Source organism: Passer domesticus, chromosome 2, assembly GCF_036417665.1.
Source record: "Passer domesticus isolate bPasDom1 chromosome 2, bPasDom1.hap1, whole genome shotgun sequence".
NCBI lineage: Eukaryota > Metazoa > Chordata > Aves > Passeriformes > Passeridae > Passer > Passer domesticus.
Window position 1 is genome coordinate 20,204,919 of NC_087475.1, and position 24,393 is coordinate 20,229,311.

Genomic DNA, 24,393 nt, shown 5'->3' on the forward strand with positions numbered 1-24,393 from the left:
GAGTCTGGCTTTGCCTGCAAATGCATGCATCTGGCAATATGTTGGATTCAGTGTCAGATTTTTTCCCTTGCCTTTTCAACTATTTCTTGATTTTTTTTTTCCTCTTTTCAGGGCTTATACTTTCAAAATTCCATGCAGATGCTTCTCTGAGTATTTTTCAGGGGGAGAGGTTCATAAACCCCATCCATTCCTACACATTCAGATATGGAGCTTTGCAGCGCAGGTGTCCCTTCAGCTGGCTGCATCAGCCTTGTATTGGTGGTGGGGGTGGTCGTCCCCCTGCTTCTCCTGTGGCCTTGCCCACACATTCACTCTACCAGGACTTCTGCTGCTGGAACAGGTCTTTCCATGGTGTGATGTCATACCTTCTCATCCACTCCCATTGCCATCTGTTGTAATGTCACAGGGACTCCTGCTCTGTTTCTTGCGTGCCTTAAGCTTATACTCAGTGGGACATGTACACATGTGATGACTCCAGTTGTCATCCAAAATGAAAAAAATAGTTTGGACTTGCAGAAAATACCTTGAAAGATAAGGACAAATGGAAACTACCCAGTGGAAGCTTCAAGTTACTTTTAGGTTGTTTTGCTCTGCGAGTGACTCTCACACAACCACACCATCTCCCATGAATTACTTTGATTGTGTGCAGGAGTTGGGAGAGAGCTCTGCCCAGTTTTGTAGAAATCAGGTTCAGGTAGAAGAGTGGTGTGGATGAGCGTTGCCATGAGGGCAGCTCCTGGGGCAGCTTAGCAGGGATCTCTTTACTCCACATCAAGGTTTTGAGGTCTTAAGTCTCATTTTGGAGGTTTTTAGTTTGGTTTTCAGATGTCTACTGAAAGATGGCAGAGACAGATGTCCCAAATGCACTCTGGCTTCCTGGAAGTGTCCCCAGGTCTGTGTCCCTGCCAGAAGTGTGAGGCATGAGGGATATGAGGGGCTCAGCCCACCTGGGGGTGCACAAGGAGCTCCCTCCAGGTAGACACTGCTTTTAGCAGCTGGGAGTTTTTCAGAGACGGAACATGGCAGTTGTCTCTGCTTGGTCACATCTCTTCCTGGATCCTGTTTTCAAACTGGTAGGAGTCATTAAATGATCAGTTTATTCTCAAAATTAAGTTATAATTATAGAATGAAAAAGCATTTCCCCTCACTTCCCCATCTTCCTCCCCCTCCACTGATTGTCCTCATTAAAGGATGTCATTTTCCTCTAAGCCAAGGGACATCGAGGACAATCTCAGAGTGGATCCAGTTACTAAGCAGGCATTTGCCATGGCTGGCTTTTGCATGCTTTGGGAGTTTTACTGAATATATTTAGTAACTGCAATTGTTTCTGGTCGTGCTTTTTTCTTGGGAGTGCTTGTAAGTGTAGCTGTGCTGTTTTTAACATCCTAATGTCTCCAGCTCGCACTGGCAGCCATGAAAATCGATAGTGTTGGATGTGAGCCTGGGGTGTTGCTGGTTTGTCAGCATGTCCAGAAATGCATACATTCCTTTGGGGTCAAGTCCTCAAAACTGTTTAAGTGAATCCTGGATGACAAATAACAAGCACATTTATTTAAGGCTGAATGAGAAGATTAATTTCAAGGGATTTGGTAGATTTTTTGCCTTTCGAGTATTTTTGCTGTTTATGCAAATAACATTTTGAATCTAAAAGATTGCTTTGAGGAAGACCATGAGATCCTTTAAAAATTCTTGAAGCACATCAGTTGTTTTGGAACTGTTTATGCATTGATACAAGTGTTTCAGTGGTACAAAAATGGACAGGCAAAAGGTTGTGATGCCATGATGATTGTGTGACATGCACTGGAATGTCTTGAGGGAGCACTTTCAGCTTGTACCCAAATCTGGCCCCACTGGCTTGGAAGTCCAGCCTCACAGCCCCCTGGGTGAGCAGCTGCTGCCACAGGGTGTCAGACAGGTAGGTAGGTAGCCCAAACCTAAAAAGGTTAATGAATCCCACATCAGCAGCTGAAGAGCAAGGTGGTCAAGCACTAATTCACTCCTGAAATTGTACCCCATGTTCCTGGTGCAGAGACCTCAGCTAAAAAAAGGGTGTCTGGTTGCTTGTGATGGCACAGAGCTGCTTCAAGCTTCCTGCAAGGACATCCCCTCATGCAGAGTGAGGCTTCTGCCACCTTTGATGAGCAGCAGGGATACCAGAATTAGAGCTAGTTTTTGCCTTTTTGAGAATAGACTATTAGGTCTTGCCTTATGCTGCTCTGTACCTTGTCAAGGGAATATCAATTAAATGACTACAGTAAAATATACATCTGTTGGATGCAAAGGAGGTTTACTAAGGGAAATGTCAAATTGTGGCTCCAGGAAATGATGGCAAGAATTGCAGGAAATACTCCGCGTGTTGAAAAAGACAGCAGCATCAGCCTCTCCCTAGAACCACAGCACAGCCTGCCCCTCTTCCCCTCCCTCACCATCCAGGAAAGACATAAAACCAGCGGGAGCAAACACTAGTGTGGCCAATCAATGCTGCAGTCTGGAAATATCAGCATGGAGGTATGGTAGATTTCATCTACATCTGAAATTTTTCCTGTTCTTCATAGTTCCACACTTTCTTTGCTGTATCAAAGCTTTGGAGAAGGTAATTTTGAATGTTACCGGAGAACAGATTTTAATATGACACAGGTTAGGACATAGTAAATTAAATTTCTGTTTGAAACTAGCTATTATCACTGTTTCATGTTAGCTTTATTTTATCCCTTGTGACTTACTATTAGAAAATACAGCATAGGATTCCCTTCTTAAAAAAATTCAAGTAATGCGTTGGCTTTTTGTTAATGATTATATGCAAATCTTTAGCACTGCAGGCCATGTATTGTTCTACTCTGCACATTTGATTTCTTAATAGAAAGTTATCATTGAACTGTGCAGGATTGAGACTTGTGCACAGCTGACACTTAAAATTGTGTTAACAATTGATCCCTGTAGTAACCATGACAGGCTGGTCAGTGCTGGGCACTGGGTGCTGGATATAGGAAACTCCATTACAGCTAGGTATCCATAAAACTTGGATTTTAATCATTAACAGCAGCATCAGCTTCCAGTTAATGGACTCAGAAGCTCGCTCACAGAAAGCTGCAGTGGGTACTGCCTTCCAGATGAGGGAGGAGCAGCAGCAGTCCTAATTCCCGCAAGACCCCTGTCCTTCAGGATGTCACTGGAGTTCACTTTTTTGTCTCCACCTTAATGAGTGGCTCCATAATTATGCCTCTGTGTAAACTTTAACTCATAAGGTATTTCTCCACCAGCTGCTGTTTGCTAAAGGGTGCAGGTTTAGACCTGCCACAGGTAGATTTCTGTTTTTAAAATGTCCTTTCCAGCTTGCTAGGGAAAAATGTGTATTCATTTTCTGAGAATCCTAATTTATTTCTTAGGTGACCCTGGCACTGAGACGGGCATTTGGGGGTTCACAACTGTTTGGAACCAGCTGAGGTGCCCTTGGCTGTCCCATCTGCTGTGGGTCCAGCAGAGGGCTTATGTCACTCTGCTTGGTCCCTCAGTAGTCTTGTTTACCCTAAAGTGCATTTGAAGTGGCACTAGATGGCTGTGCTTAGGCCCCAGGGTGCCTCCCAAAATATATGTACAGACCCTGATGAGCTGAGTGTTTTAGTGCCTCTGATTCTTCTGAGATCACCCTGTTACTAGGGAGGAATAAGATTAAAATAAAATAGGATTATTCTAGAAAATTTTGTTTCTTCTGATTACAGAAGCATGCTAACTAATTCTTGTGATTACAGAAGCATGCTAAGAATTCAGTTCTGGATAATATTTGACTGTAAAGCTCATCAGCTGTTGCTGTGATGCTCAGCTGGTATAGGTCTAGGACTGCCTCATCCTGTCTCAGAGAGCTTTGTGAAACTATCATGTCCCTGTTCTTTCAGTACAGATGGAGAACCCAGCTGCTCTCCAGAGAGTCTGTACTCTCATCTTGATCAAGATGAAAGCTGCTCCCTCCTGCTTCTTATCACTCTGCTTTTCCTGCCTCTTTCCTGTGCTGCTCCCCCTGGATTCACTTCATCTGCTGTTCTTTGTTGCTTGGAGTGACATCCAAAGCTACAAGATAAGGACAGCTTCTAGGGTTTTGGTCTAAAGTGAAGATGGCAGAAAAGGGAACACTTACATAAAACTGCCTCTTTTGTAAGGCAATTCTCTGTCTTTTGAGGGTGTCTATGAAGATTGTACTACTTTGTATCATTCTAAAGGCCGTACATTAAGCAGCAAGACACCACCTCTAAGCTGCATGCATTCGGGAAGTTGTACCCTGCCATACAGAGCTTAACCTTGGCATTTGTCACCTGTAGATTAGCAAAATTCTTGAGCCATTTGGTCCAGATTTTCACTGCTGTTGCTCCACAGATGGTTGGTCCAGTGGGCTCTGTATGTCTCTGCCTATGGCAGTGTGTGGAGAGGCTTTTTTCAGCACCCAAGAGCAAACTGAAGGCTTTTAATATTGGAGATTTTTAGGCTTGAACACTACAAACCATATGCAGGTCTGAGGCCATGATTTCTGTGTGAAAATATTCTTTGAAATTCTTGTATTGAGGTTATTGATGCCTGTGCATGCAAGGGTAACGAGGGCTTTTGCAGGTTGAGAGCTTCCCCAAAGCAAGCAGACGTGTCCAGCAGTGCCCATGCAGCCGCTGCGTGCCCCATTGAGACCTCGGAGCCTCCCAGAGCCCCGGGGTGGCACACAGCAAGCACTGTCACAGAAACACTGCCAGCTTACCTGCCAGCCTTGGCACAGCGTGGAGGATGGACCCCGAGCCTCCCAGAGCCACGGGGTGGCACACAGCTATCACTGTCACAGAGACACTGCCAGCTTACCTGCCAGCCTTGGCACAGCATGGAGGATGGAGCCTCACGAGGGTGAGTGGTCAGTTCTGTGGGTGGGTGAGACAGCTGGACCTCTCCCCTTGGTGTGGGGAGACCGTGCTGCCCATCTCCAGCCTGGCCCCCTGCAGCATCTTCCTGCTGGACACAGGGATTTTAGCTGCAAAGAACTTTTTTTTGTCTCTTAAGAGGAGCGCTTGTAAGAAGGATGGATCAAAGGGCTTCAGTAGCTCCAGATGAATTGCCAGACACCTCGTTAATCAGCTAATAAAATGCAATGAATATGTTGCACTTGGAAAGCCAAGTGAGAGGCCTCACAGTCCCTTACACTGAATTTCCCACGTTGTCCTCATTTAACCTTGCTGTGCAGTGGCTTTCCTTTTTTTCTTACATTATTTATAGAGTGAATATTAGTGCAATGCTTTCTCCTTCAGCAGCTGGTAGCATCTTCAGAAACAACAATCAAGTTCAAATGGAAAACAGAGACCCATATACTTTCTGAGTATATTTTACAAACCTCTTTGTAATGGCTAGAGAAGAAAACACAGTTAATAAGGAAGCAGGGAGTGGAAGCTGCATTCTTTTATCTGAATATTTGTTTTGGCAGTGATCTGGAGTTCTCTGAAACACTGGCTTAATTGTCTCTTAAGTTTGCCAACTCTAATTTTCCCTCCTATTATTAGAAATAAGGGCATTTTTTGCTTTGCTCAAAGAGATTTATTTTCATAGCAAATGCATTATGTGTATCCTGTTAATGTAAAAATAAAACTTTTTGTTAATATTCTTGCATGAAGTTTATTTTATGGGCCCAAGCTCTGAGATTTAACTGTAATGCATCCTGAGTCAGATCACGTGTGAGGAGCTGCTGGCTGCCAGCTGGTCCCCTCTGTGGACTTTCACACACAGCCCCATCAGAGTGTAGGCTTTAAGGGAAAGAAGCACAGTCAGAACCTTCTGACCCTTCTGAGCATGAGCATTTTCCTCTGGTGAAGCACAAACTATGTCTCCTACATGAATAACATCTATATCCAATAATAAGTTCCTGCCTCAAAGTGTGCAGGTGCTTGGGCTTGAGTTCATAGCAGCCCTGTGCACTTTACAGTTGTTCATTAGACTTTTAAATGTGAAATCTAAAAGCAAGGAAGAACAGCATTTATTTCACTTTTTATATAGAACTAATAGCATTTTTAACACATTTTGAAGTAGTTGATGAAGAGCTTTTTCTGTAATGGAATATTCACATTATTCTTGATACTAAAATTACAGCAAATTAACACTAAAACAATTAGTGGCTGAGAAGTGATAAAATTATGAGAAAAGTACGAGATGATTGCCCTTACAAAAAGATTTTCTATGACTAGTAACTCTGCTGCTTACATTTCATGTTGAATGTGGAATGAGAAATCTGCAGTGTCTGCCAGAGGGGACTGCTTTGCTGTACAGTTTGGCCTCAGGGGAAATTGAATTATAACTGACAAACTTGCATGTTTGTGTACAAATATTTGCTAATTAACAAAGTAACAGCCATGTGTGCTTTATCCATCCTGTTTTGAGGTCCTTCGAAGGAGGAGGCTTCCTCTGTCCCTCAACACCTGCTGTACTTTTGATTGTCGTGCTGCAGTTTATGCGAGGGCTGTTTTTTATAAATGCTCCTTATCCATCCAAAAAGAAAACACTCAATTTTGTAATGGAGTAGAGAATTCAGTCTTTAGAAAACATCTTTCAATTTATACTGTTTGTTTTTTCTGGCAATTCCCTATGACCATTGTGCTTTAATAATTTCAACATGTTCCCTTTTCTGTTTCCTTCCATCTTTTCCTATACTGTTAGAAGCAAAAAATAAACCAATCTTATTGGGTTTTTTCAACATAGAGGTATTTGCAAGACTGAAGTGAGAGTAACTGGTATCTTATTGTAACACCAGCATTCTCCTGAAAAATAGGGTAGGAACAAAATTATAATTTAGCATGTTTTGTCAGGAGTTGGTTGGTATTAAGTTTCAAACAGCTCTTTGTAATGAGATTTCCATATTTATAGTCATCTTGCTAATTGACAATATTCTTAGGCACTCAGTAATTGTATGTCTTGTAACTTTGAATGCTCTTTCTTAATAGCAAAGGACAAGTTTTATTAAACTCCAGTGAAATTTGGTAGTATATATTAGTAATGTGGTGAGGGAAGGGAAATGAATTACAAATGAATTACATTATAGCTTTAAAATATTGCATTTGCAGTCTAAAAAAGCAATTAAAACTTAATGAAATTATGAGTTAGGGAGCACTGCAATAGATACATTGGGTGTCAGTTGCATAATCACATTACTGCTGCTTCATAGTGTACTGTAGTTCAGTAAAGAAGCTGTTTTGTAGTAGTGCGTGCTCATGTTCCTTGGCCATGGAAGGAACCAAGTAATCCAATTTAGCTTAGATTGCAGTGAAAGTAGGAGAACTTAAGTTGTATTCCTTGCATTTGTTTAAGCATGTGTAAGAAAAGGTAATGGCACACCAGCTGGCACACAGGAACTTGTTGACTGCAGGGAAGAACCATGCGCTCAAGCCCTTAATTTTACCTAGGAAGAAAATTTCCACCAAAAAACCATTGAAAAATGTTAACAGTGTTAAATATCTTGGTCATTTTTTTAATCTTAGAAAGGAGTGGAATACCTTACATTTAACCTGAAAGTGGGGCTTATGGGCACTTTTTTGCAGTGGATCGACATAAACCATGAAAAACATACTTTTGAATTGAACATTATTTTTGAAAATAGTTTGTCCCAAAATGAAATGTGATTTCTCTCTGCAACTCTTTGGAAATTTGGGATGATTGGCTGAATAGTTTTGGACAACAAAATGCTTCAGGCTAAAGTGGTAATTCTTCTTGATTAGGAAGTGATAATGAAGAATGGATTCAAGACCAAAAGGACTTGAAGCCATATCATCATCTCTTAAGAAAGTAATATGATTTACAAAATAAATTATATTCAAAGGTATGTTACTCCTTTTATCTCCTTTCAATCCTATTCCTTTAAAAACAATAAAATAAAAGACTTACATATTTGGTGAGCCCTAGGAATTAAGGGTGGGGGTGCCAGTGGTTAGGGCACATACTCAGATCCAGACCTGGCCAACATGGTTATCTGTGTGCCTGTAGCAGCTTGTAATTTCCAACAGCTGAACACCTTGCCAGCCCCACAGCTGCTCTCCTCCCTTCCCTATGTGTTACAAAACATGCCCAGGGAATAGGCATTTCAGTGCAAATTTAAATATTACCTTTCACTTGCAGTAAAACCATGGGCTGCTTTTCTTGTTTAAATTCAATGAGAAAACTTTGAAGTTTTTTGTTGTTTTTTCTTAAATGAGCCTAATTTTTTTTTTTCTCTTGCTGAATCTGTGAAATAATAAAGTACAAGCAGGTACTCAAACAGTTGCAATTCAGATTCATTTTGCCACCAAAACAGGTATCCCAAATGGGTTCACTTCTCTTCACCTTTGACCCAAGCAGGGTCCTCTCTCTCATCTGAAATGTGTGGTGATCTTGCCAGCCTTGCTGCTTACTCTGGATGTGTAACTACCAAGACTGCAAAAGACGTTGCAAATCTGGTATTGCAACAGCCTTTGGAAACTTAATGATGAAAATAAATTCCAGAGAGTTAGAGCAATAGAGGAAAATGTTGATGGCAATCCTGACATTTTGTTCTGTGTCCATTTAAAACCTCTCTCCCCAGCAGCTCCTTGTTTACGTGGTTTTTCTGGCTTGTAAGAGTCTGTGTAAGCAGTTGGAGAGGAGAGCTCTGATACACCTTGACTTTTAACTTACCTGAAAAAGAAGTATAATGAATTCACTTACAGTAAGCTGGTGTATTTTATACAGGAGATAGGGAGCAAATTTTCAGTGAGGATGTACATGATTTACTGTCCTATGAAAGGATACAGTGGGATGTCTATAACCCTGTTTAAACAGGGCTTTCCAACTGCCAGAAATTTGAAATGTGCTTTCTGTAGCATTTCTGTCCTTTTAACTGGTATGAAAAGTAGAAAATGCAAAATTTTAAGAAAAAATTTGTTTTTAGCGTTGGAGTATTTTTTGATAGATTTAAAACATTTTTATACAGACAAATCAACAAATTTTTAGCTTTCACTTAATTAGTGTATAGTTTTGGAACATTTTTGTTTTTCAGATAGTTTCTTTCTAATAGGCAAATTTTCCAGTGAAAATACATTATCTGTTAATAGGATCATGCTTCCATAGTACCTGTAGCCTAGAAACAGGGTAGATTAACATTAAAAAGCTATTAGAATTCAAAACCTGTGATGAAAATTTTTTTTCAAATAATTAATTTTTGCAGAACTGAGTTTTCTAAGTATGAATTCCAGAAGAATAAAATGGTTTTCATTGTTCAGTGTTGGTGTATGGCATTAAAAGAATGCATGACATTTTAAAGAGAACAACAGGTTCCTTTTAAAAATAGTATTTAATTCAGGAATGACGCTACCCAGTGAAAGATCGTGAGTGGCAAAGTGCGTACGAATGCTCACTTGAATTTATAGACTGTATATTTTACCCTCCTTCCTAATAAACTTGGAAATGAACTCAGTTGAGTTATTGCTTGTATTTTATATGTTCTGTACGCTGAGATTACAAACCACAGTAGAAAGTACTGTGTTTTGTGATTTTTTTGGTTTTTTTTTAAGAATATCCCACTAAAATCAGGGGACATTTGTAGCATAAGGCAACCTATAGTAACCCAAATTCATGCTTCTCATCAGTGTCAACCAGGGCTTTCTGAATAGCAAAGAGGACTTTAAACCAAGCTTTTGGAGAAAGCCAGCCTCCTGCTTTCTTTTTAATTTCCTTATTCTGTGGAGAAGGCAAAGTCCTGCACAGTTAAGTCAGAGGTGGTCACATCCTGGGAAAAAAATAAAGAGAAATCTGTGCCTGTCAAAACTAGAAGTTTTTGGGAAAAAAATTAAGTATGTGTTTTAAAATATTGTTCAGTTTAGAATCTTCAGCTTTTTCCTGGTCTCCATGGTGTCTGGACTGCCTTTGGTTTCTTTTGCTAGAGAAAAAAGTGACCCTGCTGCTTACCATGGTGTTATAGACCTAGAAAGGTGTTTTGTGTGGTGGAAGGGAAAAGGTCCCCATTCCCAGCCATCCTTATGCTCTGAAATACCACCCATGGAGGGAAATGTAGTGACAGGGACCCTCATTGTTATCAAGAACCTGCTGCCAAATGCTGCAGGCCATTGGGAAAAGTTCTTGAGAAAATGGAAGTATTTTTAAAGAAATTTTTTTTCTGAGATTTTCCACTTACAAAACCTGTGCTTTTTGGGTTAATGCAAGTTGTCTTTTGAAAGTTTTGGTTTGGATTCTTTGGTTTTTTTCTACATGGTGTGAATGCAATGTTGAGAGACCACACCCCAGTCCCAGTAGAGAGGCCAGATTCTAGCTTTCACTCAAACCTACGTGCCAGATTCCATGTAGGTGTTTTCTCTCTCTCGGCAGACTAGGGTGCAGCCATGACAGCAGGGATGAGCTCTGGTTAGTTTGAGGCAGAGAATTTTGGCAGGGATCACAGAGGTGCTGTGTTCTCCGAGGTGCAGCGTGCTCCATCCCGAGTGCCTCGCTGCTGAGGGGCATTCAGGCCGACTCTGAGGGGGAAGCAAATTGCTCTATTAATAGTAGGATCCCTACAAAAATCCCTTAGAGGGCATCAGTGACCATATTCAGTGTAATCCTAGAAAGCTAGAAAGCAAGGCAGTGACAAGTTTAAGTGGGATGAAAAACAGAGGCAGGTACAGCTTAGTATTTACTGGGAGAGACAACTGTAGTGTGCTCTTGGGGAAGGTCTTTCTCTCCCCTTTTCTCCTTGTGTTTATAACTTGCTTGACTCCTGTGAATGCCACTGTGAAACCCAATGCTAAGATCTCATGTGGTTTTAAAGAGGTGCCACCCTTTGGGATGGCAGTAAGCTTGTGTGACAGAGAAGGGGAGGAACCATGGACCATGGTGCGGACAGGAGAATCTCCCAGTATATGCTTGGCACCCAAAGGAAAAAAGCACAGGGAACACCTCTGGCAAAAGCTGCTACAGCTGTGGTGTCCTTCTGCCCTCAACACTGACCCTCCAGCTAGAAATGGCACTGACCACAAAATCCATCTCTGTGTGGTGAATGCTGGACCTCCCCATTCAGGATTTCTGTGCACAAGACGCTGCCTCTGTCGCTGTCCCATATGCAGACACAGCTTTAGCTGCTGGCGGCAGTGGAGATGCTGTCCCACAGTGAGGGAGCCCTGTGCACGCTGCTCTGCTGCAGCATCTCACGCTGCCAGCCCAGCCCTGCTGCCCTGCAAGGTGCCCCTGCTGCCAGGCTGGGGCTCCAGCAGTTACATGATCTTGCTGAGCATTTAAGGCAATTTAAAATAAACATGCTGGGAAAAAAAATAAACACACTTACAAAAGACCTCAATTACAAAGACATTCCCACTCCTCTTTGCTTTCTTGTTTAAGTACTGATAGGTTATCTGTTGGGTGGGAGGTGGAAAAAGAAGAGCAACAAGGGTGAGGAGTGAACAAAGCAAATGATTCCTGAGTTCGGCTCAGAAGAAATCTAAGCTGCTCATACCATCTTCCTCTTACATTGTCTTTCCTCCCAGAAAAACATCATGATTGTAAAAAAAAAGATGTTGTCAGCAAGAGCTATATTTTGTTAGAGGGACATGGAGCACAGCAAGGTGAATCACTTACAACTGTCCCTGTTGTAAGTACAGGTGAGCTGTAACAATTTGCTACAATTACATGCAAGTTAAATAGCTTGTTTATGTATTATGTCAAATTTCTGCACCAATAATATCATACTTCATATTCTTCTGCCATATGCACTTCCCTTCATTTGTGGCTACTGCAATAACTCCTGTATAGGAAAATAAAATCATTTAACTTTGTAATGTTCTGCACATTCAATAACAGAAGTTACTGTGAAGGCTCAGAACTTGTTTAGCATTAAGCTTCCACCTTTTTCCTCTCCACAAGCTCTTGGTACCCAAGGTGAGTCACTGGTTCCCATTTTATTACGTTTGTGGTTTTTTTTCTTATCTCCCATCTTTGGGTCTAATAAACACTGATGGTGAACAGGAGGATAAACTGGATTACCATACTAGGGCTTACAAATTTCAAATTGACTGTTATCGTCTTTCTGAAGCAGACAATAAAATAAAATATTTCTCGTGTACTGCATTTTAATAGCAAGAAGGAGGAGCTTCATTTTAGCTGTCATGTATTGCTGAATGCTTTGTTTCAGGCACTTGCAACCACGGGTGGTCCTTCTGTTTAATTCTACAGTAACTGTAAAGTGCTGTGATTGGTATGGCGGCTTTCCTTCCCAAAACAGAGGGAGGCAGTTTTAGAAGCATTAAGATAATGCCTTTGGGATTCTGTTTTCATTACGATGCTGAGCAGTCCTAGATTTACAACTCTCTTTGTAGACGGCTATTATCTCTTTCTAATGACTCTTTTGTATTAAAGAAAAATTATGGAAATCTTCCACTACTGTTAAAATGCTTCTAATCTTCCTTAATTTGCAGGAAGACAGCAGAAATCAGTGAAGGATGAGAGGAAATAAATAAGGCATCCATATAAGCTTTGCTGGCTAAGGAAATGCAGAAAATTTTTCACTACCTGGATACAGAAAGGACCAGAGAACATTAATTCTTGGTAATAGGAGTGTAGCACACCAATAATAGTAAATTTTTGGACCTCAAAAAGAGCATGGTGTCAAAAAGGCTTGCTTGGAAGTGATAGCTATTTAGGATCTGCCACATGAGAAGTGTGTTTTTTCATTAAGGCTCATACTGCAAACAGAATACCAATCTGTGGCTTACAGAATGGGTATGCCTTCTCACTTGGTATTTGTTTAATGTTGCTCAGGTTTTATTTTATTTATTTTGTTAAGATGTGGAGGGGGGAAGAAATTTGTTTCCTTTGATATTAGAAGTTTTACCCTCTGGTGCTGTCATCCTGCAGAGGACAGTCTCCACTAAGGACGACCTGACTGTAGTTCCTCTCTGAATTCTTAAGACTCTTTCAGAAGTCCTGGATATTTAAGTACAGACTTTTTCAATCAGCTTAAAGCCAAATATCACTTATTGGATAGGACAAGCTTTCAGGAGAGAGGAGCTAGAAAGGAAAGGTTAGTTGCTGCTGCTCAGTGGGATTGACAGCAATCCCATTTGGCATGCAGATGGAGATCAGGAAAATATTCAATGGAAATGTTTGCAAGAAAGCAGCATGTCATATTTTGAAGCTGAATTAACTCTGTGCTTTGAACATTTTTAATCAATTCTGAAGAGGATATGCTGAAAATTCCTGTCACCAACAGCCTGGTTTTATGCCTTGCATCCTCGTGATTTCACCCTGTAGTGGTGTGCAGCTTTCTTTTCCATAAGAGCATCATTTTTTGTTCCCAGTGGCATTTAAGATCACTCTGTCTCCAGAATTGAATGGTGATTATGTTTTTAAATTCTAAGTATAACTGCAAAGCTACCTCAGCAGCACAAAGAGGTGCCAGTGTCTGGTGCCTGCCTGTGCTGCTGAGGCAGGGCAGGGCCGAGGTGAAGCTGGGGGCTGTGCCCAAAGCTACGAACCCATGCTGGGCTCAGCCGCTCCTGACTCCTGCTGCATTGCCATAAGGAAGGTGAAGGAAAGAGAGCAGAGAGAGGGTGGCTTGGAAAGGCTCAAAGTGCATCGTGTGCTTGATGGTTTCTCCAGCAGTGGCCTGTCAGAAGGGTCTGCCCACGAGTGTGGCACAGATGACAGAGCTGGTGGGGGTCAGTGATTGTTTCCTTTGCCAGTCTCAGCAGTGTGGACTCCACTGTGATGGCCTCAGGTGCTTCCCCAGGGATGAGAATTCATCAACTTTTCCCCAGGGAAAAGTTGTCTGCCTTCCAAAATTCCAGTATCATAAGTGTAAGGTATTTTGTTTCTTACATGTTATACTTTGAGGTTCAACTCCATTTCACAGATATTTCTCAATTTTAATTTCATTAGATGGCACACTCTTTAATCATCTCCCCTGTCTCTGGTCCCCTCCCTTTCATGTAAGAAATTCCTAAAAATCATCAAAATATTATTACTGGGTTCTTCTATGTTAGTCATGGTTTTGGTCAAAGACGATAATAAGTAGTCATTTGATTGAACTGAATTTCCTGCCAAAGCTGGTAAGAATGATCATACTAAATTTTTTATGCAAAAGGCACAGCTTGAAATTAGGAACTAGAAAGAACATGATGCAAAAACTCCGATTCTCCCAGGGAGATGCTGATGTTGCATTTTATTATTCTGCTTTCCTTTTTCTTCTACATCATGTGACAAATCCTATTTGTTCTGAATTTCAGATTCTTTCTAGTCTCCAACAGAAACTTAAAGCAATTGATTTGCTTGGCTTCTCAGGCCCTTTTTAGAAAAAACAAATATTTGGACTCAGGCAATAAGCCTAACACTTTGTTTTTAAAACACTGTATTCAGAATTTGGTAACAGGGTAATTCTAAGACCTTCTGTAGGGTGAGGGTGATATCAGATTTTTTTAAAATAGCATTTGCTAATGTTCTGTTTTAGCTACTTATAATTGTAAGAACGTGTCTTGTGCTTGTTTTTAATTTTGAACAGTTCTCATTGCTGTCTAGAGGGCTGGGGATGCATTACAGGTTTCTGCATTGCATCAGAATAGGTACTGGCATTTTCACAACTGAACTGAGCTGCCTTCTAATGAGTTGTAGCAAGGTTGAGGAAGAAGGCAGGCTGCAGAGCTTGTCTCATCGCCAGTTTTTTTTGTTTACTTTTTATTATGATTAAATGCCTCTAAAAATAAGCCAGTGATTGAATCCAGTCCTTAATTTGAAAGGGATGAGATGGAACTGGGAGTAGGAAATGTCACGCCTCAATCCCTTAATCACTAAAAATCAAAGCTTTTGCTGGTGTCCCTAGCTGAACCTGTTCTCCTCACTGGGGGCTTATGTCTTTAAGATAAGGCAGTGGGGATGTATCTTCAGAGTAACCTGCTTGGAGGAAAATCTTTTGTTTCCAAGGAAGAGGGCAAAGTGTTCTGCCACATGGGAGAAGACAGCCAGTACTTGGGAATAAAGTGCTGATTTTAGCATTGTCAAGGCAAACCATTACTGCTGTGATGCCATGGCTGGAGGCCGCCCCTGTGCTGGTGTGTTGGGTTCTCTGATTCCAGCTGGATGTACTGGCTTCGTTGTGGGAACAGCCATACCAACCTGACCCTCTGAAAACAGCTCATCCCCAGGCTCAAGCTGCACCCTTCTTATCCCTAGTCCTTTTTTCTTCCCTTCTCCTTGACTTTGGAAGGTAGAGGCTTGTCTAGTCTAATTCTGGATGTTCTCAAGGTAAATCTCTACATGGGCATTATCCTCCCAGTGTCTCTCTGCAGTCAATCCTGTGGGGAGAACAACATGAGCACTTCTTGTACCTGTTAAAGAATGGGATGAGTAATATCCTGGAAGTGTTGCTCTTGCCTTTAAAAAGCCTTTCATGAGCAGCTTGGATTTGTGAGGTTGAATCCTATCCTGTCAGTCCCTGATGAGGACTTCTTAAAAATTACAACAAAGGAATGGTTTGGTTTTGGCTTTTTCATCTGCATGCATATTCCAGTAATACTTTATGTAAATAACATGTATTTCACATTTGGTAGCTCCAAGTACAAGAGTTTCAGAGGAGAGTGGAAATGAAGGAGGCCAAATGCATGAAATCTGCCAAGAAGATTCCATGTTTTCTGATCAGGAAGGGTGACCTAGAAACTGGTCTAAGAAAGCATTTGCTTTTCAGGGACTGTCTTTAGATGCCTTATAGTCTAAGAAATAATCATAATCATGCTTTCCCTTCAAGCAAGTATAATGACTTTTTTATTCTTTAAGCCAGAAATCCTTTGTACTTTCTGTTGTAAAACTGAGTGTGCACTTCTTAAAATAAGACCTACACAGACGCTTGTAGGCATGACATGTCCGTGAATATTACAGCTGGAATTGCAGATCTGTGAGGGCTTTCTTGTTTTGGTTGTCATTTGCTCAGCAGCCCACATTGTGCTGTCTCTTACCACAGTGTCTGTGCTTCTGGCCACAACATAGGTTGTGCTGCCAGTGTGCTCTTCCCATGAAGGAATTTATTCTGTAGTCCTAGATTTTTATAAAGGGAAATCCTATCATCCTGTATCCTCTGTTTTTCTCTGGAGCTATGTCTCAGGAAGCTTCAGGACTCCTGGCAAGAGAGGAGTTAATGCACTGGAAAGGGATCACTGCAGACAGTGTATGTTTGGGTCTTCCCCCTTTAGTTCTTTGTATACAATAAGCATTTCTCCTTGAATTAGAAACTAAGTTGGACCCCTGGCTTTGGGATGATGAAACAAAGTTTTCCTGGAGAGTGGCAAAAATAAATAAAGTGTGTCCCTTTATTTTTGCATATGTACAGGACAGTTGCTTTTCTTCAAGACAATATCAACAAAGCAAATCCACAGTCTGGCCAGGATTAGTACTAATAATCCATTTCACCTTTGGCAGGGTCAGGTTGTGCTTGGGCCTTTTGATTTCAGCCTATTGCTTTGAGTCTTTTCTGTGCTGGTCTTTCCCCAGATGGCTGTTGTTTTACAACATTGCCTTTTTGGATTTTTAGGGCTTCCACTCTGAGGACCAATCTTACAGGCTGGGTCCCATTGGAAGCTGGTGCAAAGGCAAGGTAACAACATTTTGCCCTCCTCAAGAGAAGGATTAGGCCCTAAGTCAATCTTGGTGTTTGGCAATGGTGTTTCAGCTCTGTAGAAACCACATTAAATATGTAGAGAATGAAGAAAGAATGCTAGGATAACACTTTGGGGATGCTCTGAGGAGCTTTCTTTGCTTTGAATTTTCTTAAGAAATGACAGAAGAAGGGATATCACATCCTGTCCTTGAACTCTTGGGAAGCAAAAAGTTGACTGGTTTAAAAACTGCTCTCTCATCGTGGTATACTTTAGTTCAGTTGCTTACGAGAAGAACCTGTGTGTCATTAAAGAGATATTGATGTTAGTGATGGCAGCATGCTGGCAAGAAAATGACCAAATGTTAAATTAATGGTAGTTGTGCTTAAGCTTCATTGGATCTATTAAAGAAGGCTCTTTTAGATTGCTGGTGAGTACTTTTACTCATTAGTATGGAAGTAGACCTCCTGTATGTATGTGTGGGTGTTTTTGTTAAATTGAAACATTGAAAGGATGTGGGAGAGACACACTTGGAAATTTTCCAGACTTAGACTCATCCTTTTCTATTCACAGAGATTATTCATGAGACTTAAAAGCACACATTTATCATAATCACAGCAGAAAATAATTGAAGACATTTTGCTATCACTCCTTTTCTTTACCACATTATCTCCCAGAACTTAATCTGAAAAACCTCTGGGTTTAATTTTAACTCTTGAGTTCTTATGACAAATAAGTTACTGCTAAAACTGTATTCTTTGTAGCAGCTGTCTAATTATTCCTCATGTTTTCAGGTAAGCTGTTGTAACAATCCCTGAGTTTCTGAATCAGATGAAAATATTTTCTTGTACAGAATTTATCGCATTTTAAAATCGGGCAGCTTCCTCCAAAATTGGCTGCCATCAAGAAGAGAGAGTGAGGAGGTTTAAATGTAAACACTCATTTGGTCATGGAAAATATAAAAGCATTTAAGGTCATTTGGGAGATAAATCCACAAAATGATCCCATATTGGAAGAACTCATCTGTTAAGTTCAAGCTTGGTTTCATGCTAGAAACACTGTGTAAGAAACATTGTGTAAGAAACAGATGCATTTTTTTTACTGATTATTTATACTAGTTTCCATAGTACCTATGATTCCATGGAGAATTGTGAGCCAAATATCAAAGGATAAATTGCTTAAGAGTTTATTTCCCCAAGAAATAATTTCTAAATGTGGGATGTGTACCAAGCCTCTTTAGCTCTTGCTGTGGTTCTGGTTTCTCGATGGTGTGAAGATCCTGGTGTTCTGCTTTGTTGAGTGACTGTGCCTGTAAGGCTCAGCATGCCAGTGGCCTGTCATGTTGGAAAACCCTTTTTCAGAGAACTGACAGGGCAGTTCCTAGCCCATCGCTGCAAGAATCAGATGCTGTGCTTTGAGGGACATGGTGTGTCTGCCAATATCTCATCTTCCCTTTGGCCTAACTACAGGCTGACTTTCATGGGTTATTTTCAGAGCATAGATGAGGTTTGGATGTGAATAGGGAAGAGCTGAAAGGAGTTTTCTCCTCCAACTTTATGGACCAGGTAGCTCCTGGGTAAAACAGCATCAGTGGCGTTTACTGTGTTTCTTCCATTCAGGAAGGAAGTGACCACTGGGGCAGTTATGGTTGGTGGAAGGCACCTGGTCTGTAGTCTAGCCTGAACCCTCAAGGTCTTTTGTGGTTTTGCTGGATGTGAGAACTACTCTTTCAGATCAGCAAAAGACTTTGTAAATGATTTTAACTGTGCCCTGATGTAGCTGTAGGAGAATTATAGTCTTGAGAAGGTGTGGCAATGTGTCTTTCACTTAGTGGAGGCTGTTGGGAATATAAAATATCTTAATCCACAAGCTTGTATTTGTTCACACCTCAGTTTCTGGTGTTGATCAGTGAAACATTATACTTGCTTGGTCTGGACTGCCTAAAAGTCGTTTTGGTTATTCACAGCTTTGAAGGGCAGCTACACAGTACAACATGAGTGCAGTAAAGCATGAGTATGTGTACAGAGATAGCAAATAGTAGATATTTAAGAGGAAAACTTATGCAGGTCAAAAGGTGCAGTAAGGGAGTGTTCTGTACATATCCTGCAGATAACATCTAGCAGTACTGGCCTAATTTAGAAAAGTGCAAAGAGAAGAATCTTGCTTTGAAAGATCTGCAAAATCCATGTTTATAAAATGATAACAAGAACTGGCTTCTGAGTAGGAAATTAGCATTTTCTTGAAACAGATACTGTTTAAGATAAAACCTTCACAAAAGGATCATGTAATATTGAAGAATCACAGATGCCTGGGATATTCTTCCGTGTTTTGATATCTCTTTCACAAAATGACAAGATTAAGACATTAATATAAAGGCAAGATAAAAGTCCTTTATTTCTTTATATCAGTGGTGGATAATTTCTAAAAGTAGTGTTGCAGGATAGTGAAATGCTATCTCAGTTCAACAAAAAAGCCTGAGAAAAGAAAGGTGATTCTTAACAAAATCAGTTGCAAACTCATCCCCTGTAGTGCCTGAATTCTTGAAAATGTATTTTACTTTAATATAAAATTATCCTAAAATGTGTATTATTGAAAAAGTCTCCTGCTGCTGAGGGGCAGCTGTCATCATCCTCTGGGTCACTCCTTTGCAAATCCATAACCCCTGACCTCTGGATTTTTAAATTTAATTTTTCTTAGTGTTTAATGTGACTTTCTGTTTGTTTTCTGTCACACAAACTCTTGATTCCTGTGGAAGCTGTTGGGAGAGTCCCTTAGAGTGCATTTGATGCAATTTTCTTTTGATAAAGCTGTCTTTCAAAGCTTTTCCTGTGCTGGCCTCCCTTTGGATGGAGCACAGAATCTGGTTTCTATCTGGCAGGGACTCATCCTTTGGAGAGGTCACAGTCTGAGCAGCCCAGGAGAGCAAAGAGATTGTCCCAGAGCACACTCGGTGAATTTGTGGTTTTGTTCCCTGGGTGTGGGCTGGTCTGGGTGCTGGGTGAAGGTGATGGCTGGCTGGAGATGAAGGGGTTGACATAAAGGAAAGGTCACAGAAACTGCTTAAGCCTTTGCTTGAGATTCTATTTCTTGAATTTTTACTTAGAAAATGAGGATGACATTAGCTAGAAAGGTTAGAGCAGTCAGTTATCTTGAAATAAATGTTTCTTCCTTGTATTTTCTTACAGAGTTACTTGTTTTTTGGGGAAAAAAAGACATTATGAGAGCAAAAGAACTGATTTTAATACTAATTTCTTCTTTGCTTTTGGCATAGGTGGTGGGCTGCTGCCTCATTTTGACTGTTTGATCAGGGCGAGAGACAAAAACATTTTGAAGGAAAAATGTCAGTGTTTTATCTGAAAGGTAGGGCAGAAAAGCCAATAAGTGGCACAGCAAAAAGGACTCAGGCTTCATGGATATGAGCCCAGGGAAACTCTTCACTCCCTCATCTCTGGAAAAACTGATTTTTAACTATTCCTAGATGTAAAAGGCTCTCACCAAATAACCAATGAAGCTGTTAATACCGTGTGGTTTGGTGAATAGTGTTAATGTTACAGAGGAACTGGAGGTGGTATTTCAAATTGAGGAGAAATGCTTGCAGAGCAGCCTACTCAGCCCAGTCAAACAAAGAACTTGTTAGAAGCAAGCAGTGCATTTTCCACAAAGATTAGAAAAAAGAACAGAAGCCTCAATAAAGTAGTGTCTAAAAGTCAGAAACAGAGACCCATAGTAAAAAAAGCCTGAGTCCTGCTTGGTTACCATAAAAGAGATGTGCCAATAGTAAAGTTCTTTTTTAGAAAATAAGGGATTGCATTTGCTCTGCAGAGATAGCAGAGTAAAGAACCAAAATGATTAAATGAAAAATATGCTCCAGCTGTCAGTGATGTTCATTGAAAGAAAGAGGACTACTGGAAGTGAAGCTTGGGAGTGGAAAATAGCACAGCCAAGAGGACTCAAGTGAGTGAATAAGGGAGTGTTTCTCTGATTATTGCCAGAATCTTAAAGTGAATGAAATAGTAGATCTGACAAGGATTTTTAATGGCTATCAAGTCAGTCAAATTGGTGACTGTCCTTAAAGAAACACACAGCCAGAAACATAGTACTCAATTCTAAGAACAGGTAAAAAAATGTGGTCTAGGCAATATGAATTCATTAACTGAGTTTCTCTATGACCTGAGGGCTTTGAGCATGTATTGAAGGAAAGACTATGTAAAAGAAAAAAAGGAAAACAACCTAATGCTTTTTTGTTTTGAGAAGAGCTAATTTTCAAGAACAGAAGATGTACTCACAGGAATTGTGGAAGTTAGGTGTGCTGTGTCACCATAACCACAGTAAACTGTCTGTGCAAGTGTAATGGGAATTACATACTGAACAAGAGGTCAATCCTCTGTACTGAGCTACACATCTGTCACCATCCAGTATGAATTAACCTTTTTTATTAATGACTTGGAAAGTGAGGTAGAGACTAAGTTGTAATAAGAGAATAAATTGTTCCTTATTTTAGCATTGTGCAGCCAATGCCAAAGTAAGAGAGGAATCACTCTACAAAAGCTGAAGAATGGGATTAAAACATGTTTTTCTTAGCTGGGTCTGAAATAAGATACAAGTCAAGCACAAAATTCTGTATTTGTTTATGAGCTATCAAGGGCACACCCCATGTTAGGGAATGAATTGTTCGCTTGGCAATCTGCAGAGAGAGATGTGGTGATCATTGTTGCCTTGCATTTAATCTGTGGTTTAGTGTGGCATGTGCTGGAAGCAAAACCACCCAGTGGGCATAAACAGGACTGCTGTATACGAGGCTGTATGCAAAGTCACCTGCCTGCCCTGCTTAGCTCTGCTGAAGCTTGACTGAAAAAGTATCATGCCCACTTTTGGGCATCCTTCATCAAGAACTATATGAGCCATCTTGAGGTGGTTCTGATCTACCAAAAGTTTACACATTTTTACGTATTTTAAAAGTTTGAAAGGAGTGTGTTTGTTTAATTTACAGAAAAATGCAAGAGAAACTCTCCAAGTTTCTTACATATAACCACAGGCAAAGAGGCAATATAATTCTCTGCGTCCACAGGAAAGAAGACTCTCCAAAACAGAATGAAAGGGAGACATGTAAACATCAGTATTTCTCTGATCATAAGGATAGTTAAGAAATGAAATAGATTGTCTAACCTTTTCTTACCTTCTAGGTAGTGTGATTTCATGGTAGTTGTGTCTTGGAATAGCTGCAGCTGGTTGTGGCTGTCAGAATTTTCCAGTTGCCTTCAGTGACTTAATGTTTGTATACAGCTGAGCACAAGGGTTTACACAGTGATAAGAAGCAAGTAGAGAAGGTCACAATGTATTGTTTTAGAAAGAGGAGGTGTGTGTAGATCTTCAATACCTAGAGTTTGTTGGTGAATTCTACTGTAAGGTGGGATATATCTGCTGTATTTTTAAAATCAATCAAAAATGCATGACAGAATGTGCCATTAAGTGTCAAGTGAAGGAATCAAATTCTGCATCAAGTCCCCTGTTGACAGGCTGCTTTACAAAGAGGATATAGCAATTAATAGCAGTGCACATTCTCTGATGTGTGCATAGCCTACAAGAGATCTGTAGAATTATTTGCAAATCCCTCATATGAGGAAAAAGACAGCTCAGACCTACTGGCCTGAGTGCATTTTAAACCCAGCCTTTCTTGGATATGGCAAGATGTTTTTTGGACACAGCAGTGCAGCTGCAGCTGCATGTGAGTTAGTCAGTCTAGGTGTTGTAGCAGGAAATTTTTTTACTTGCTAACTCATACACAACATGGTATATGGAGCTGAAAATTGCTCAATTTGTATGCTCATTAAAATAGAGAGCGACATCTTTTCAAGAGTGGTGGGGAACATCACTTGCCTCAGCACGACCAGAAATGCAGTTCTGGCACCCACGGTATGTGCCAAAAATACTGGCTCTGTCTCCTAAGAGCTCATCCCCACAGTGGGGCTCTAGCCCAAGATTTTGGGAGTGAGAAACAAGGAGGAAAAAACCTTCTCTGCCTTACGTAAAGGTATGGCCAAGTTCTGCAGGTGACATTGTCTCTTTGATGTGATTGATAGGGTGAAGGAGCAGGAAGTTGAGTATGTTGGCCAAACCCAAACCATTGCCCAAATGCATGAATGGAGATGAACTTACAGAAAGCACCTTCATAAAGTGCTGATCCAAAACACATTTGAGTGGAAGAGGTTCTTCTCTTGGTGATAGATTTGGCTCATGTTGTTGCTATTTTTATTTCTCACTAGAGCTTTTCTTCCAAATTTTGTGAAATAAATTTTTTTTTAATGGATTGAAAAAAGTGTATGTGTGTAGGATACCTGGTATTAGATTTTTTCTCTTTTTTTCTCTCCTTTTTGCCTCTTTTTTCAGGATTTGGATCACTGGAGAAAACTGGGTTAGGCTAACACTGGACAAATAGTTAAAGTAGCAGTTCTGTGAAGATGGTACATTTAGGTAGGAAGCTTATATGAACCATTAAAAACAGTAAGTGGATAAACGGGATTTGGCAATTGTATTCTTTTGGTTACTTTTGAATAACAATCACATTATAAAAATAACTTTGTCCTGGTGACATAAATGAAATATGTAACTTGCTTTATTGAAAGGAACAATCATTATTGAAAAAAATTCATTCCACCTATTCTAGCCTCCTGTTAGAGAACAAAGACCACAATTTCTAGAAGCTAGTCCAGAGATGAATAGAAACAAAAATCATGAAGTCTCAGGAAGCAACAAAATTAGATTAAATGTGGATTCTAAATATAAGTGAAAGGAGGAAAAAAAATTCCATCCTTGTTTCTGTGGTGAGGTTTTAAATACAAACCTTTCAGGGAAAGACAAATTTGGCTCTTTAATCAAGTTCTTACCCAAAATGTACATGCTCATAGAGGGAATACCAAAGCAAAGGAAGTAGTGGGTAGACCATATCACAAAGAAGTTTCTCTTTTTCTGAATTATGTTTATATTAATTCAGCAGTGTAGAAATGCACTGCACATTGTGTTTTGAGCTTCCCTTTGCACATGCATAGGGATGGGCGTGGGCAGCCCTGTCCATTGTGCATGCAAAGGGGTGGGGGACAGGAATGCACAGCTCCCCTTCACTGTGTGGGAGCAGCTTGGGCATGCTCAGGCCTCTCAGTTTGGGCTGTAAATCCTTTCAAGTGGATTTTTCTGGAATAAATAGAAGAAGAAAGGTGCTGTGCAATGTAAATGGCCCTAATCCTGGGAAGGTTTCTCATTGCTGAAGAGGGCACTGCTGAAGACATGAGAGTCTTTGGATTTTTTATTTCGGAGGAGTTGAGGTTGATATAGGAAGGTTTTGGATTTTGGTTTTATTTTCCTAGAAGGGTTGGTCAGGACAGGTTCCTCTGTGCTCCTCCTCCCAGCTGTGGAGATGCTCAAGCCTGGCATAAGGCCTGGAACAAAAGAGTAAGATGAGAACAGAACTCCACAATGAGGGAGCTGCTAAAAGTGCTGGGTTCACTGTCCTGTCATAACTGTGTGCAAGTCCTTCAAGGATGAAAGCCTGATGTGCAGTAGGTGTGCGCACATAACGACAGTCTATTTCAGAGGCCAACAGCAGTGTTTGTGGGGAAAAGCAGTAGAGAAAGAGAATAACCAAACAAAAAGAGCTCAGGGGTCATGGTCTAAGACTTGCAGGCAAACCAGATTAAAATTATATCCTTAACAACATCAGAAAATCTTTTTAGACTGTTATCCTATAATCTAACCCCCTCTATCTGCTAGATATTCATTTATTTATATGAATTCTTGAATAACAACTGGATTG

General features: G+C 40.5%; 1 protein-coding gene and 1 long non-coding RNA gene across 2 annotated transcripts in view; both read left to right on the forward strand.

The window, feature by feature from the left end:
• Nucleotides 1-4,636, forward strand: part of LOC135295230 (uncharacterized) — a 47,644-nt gene extending 43,008 nt beyond the window's left edge. Inside the window, exon 4 of the long non-coding RNA XR_010357263.1 lies at nt 4,600-4,636. This is a non-coding gene — a long non-coding RNA (uncharacterized LOC135295230). The remainder of the gene's footprint in view (nt 1-4,599) is intronic.
• The window catches only part of ARHGAP6 (Rho GTPase activating protein 6), a 309,409-nt gene that overhangs the window by 66,567 nt on the left and 218,449 nt on the right, over nt 1-24,393 (forward strand). The gene's annotated exons all lie outside the window — the stretch shown is intronic.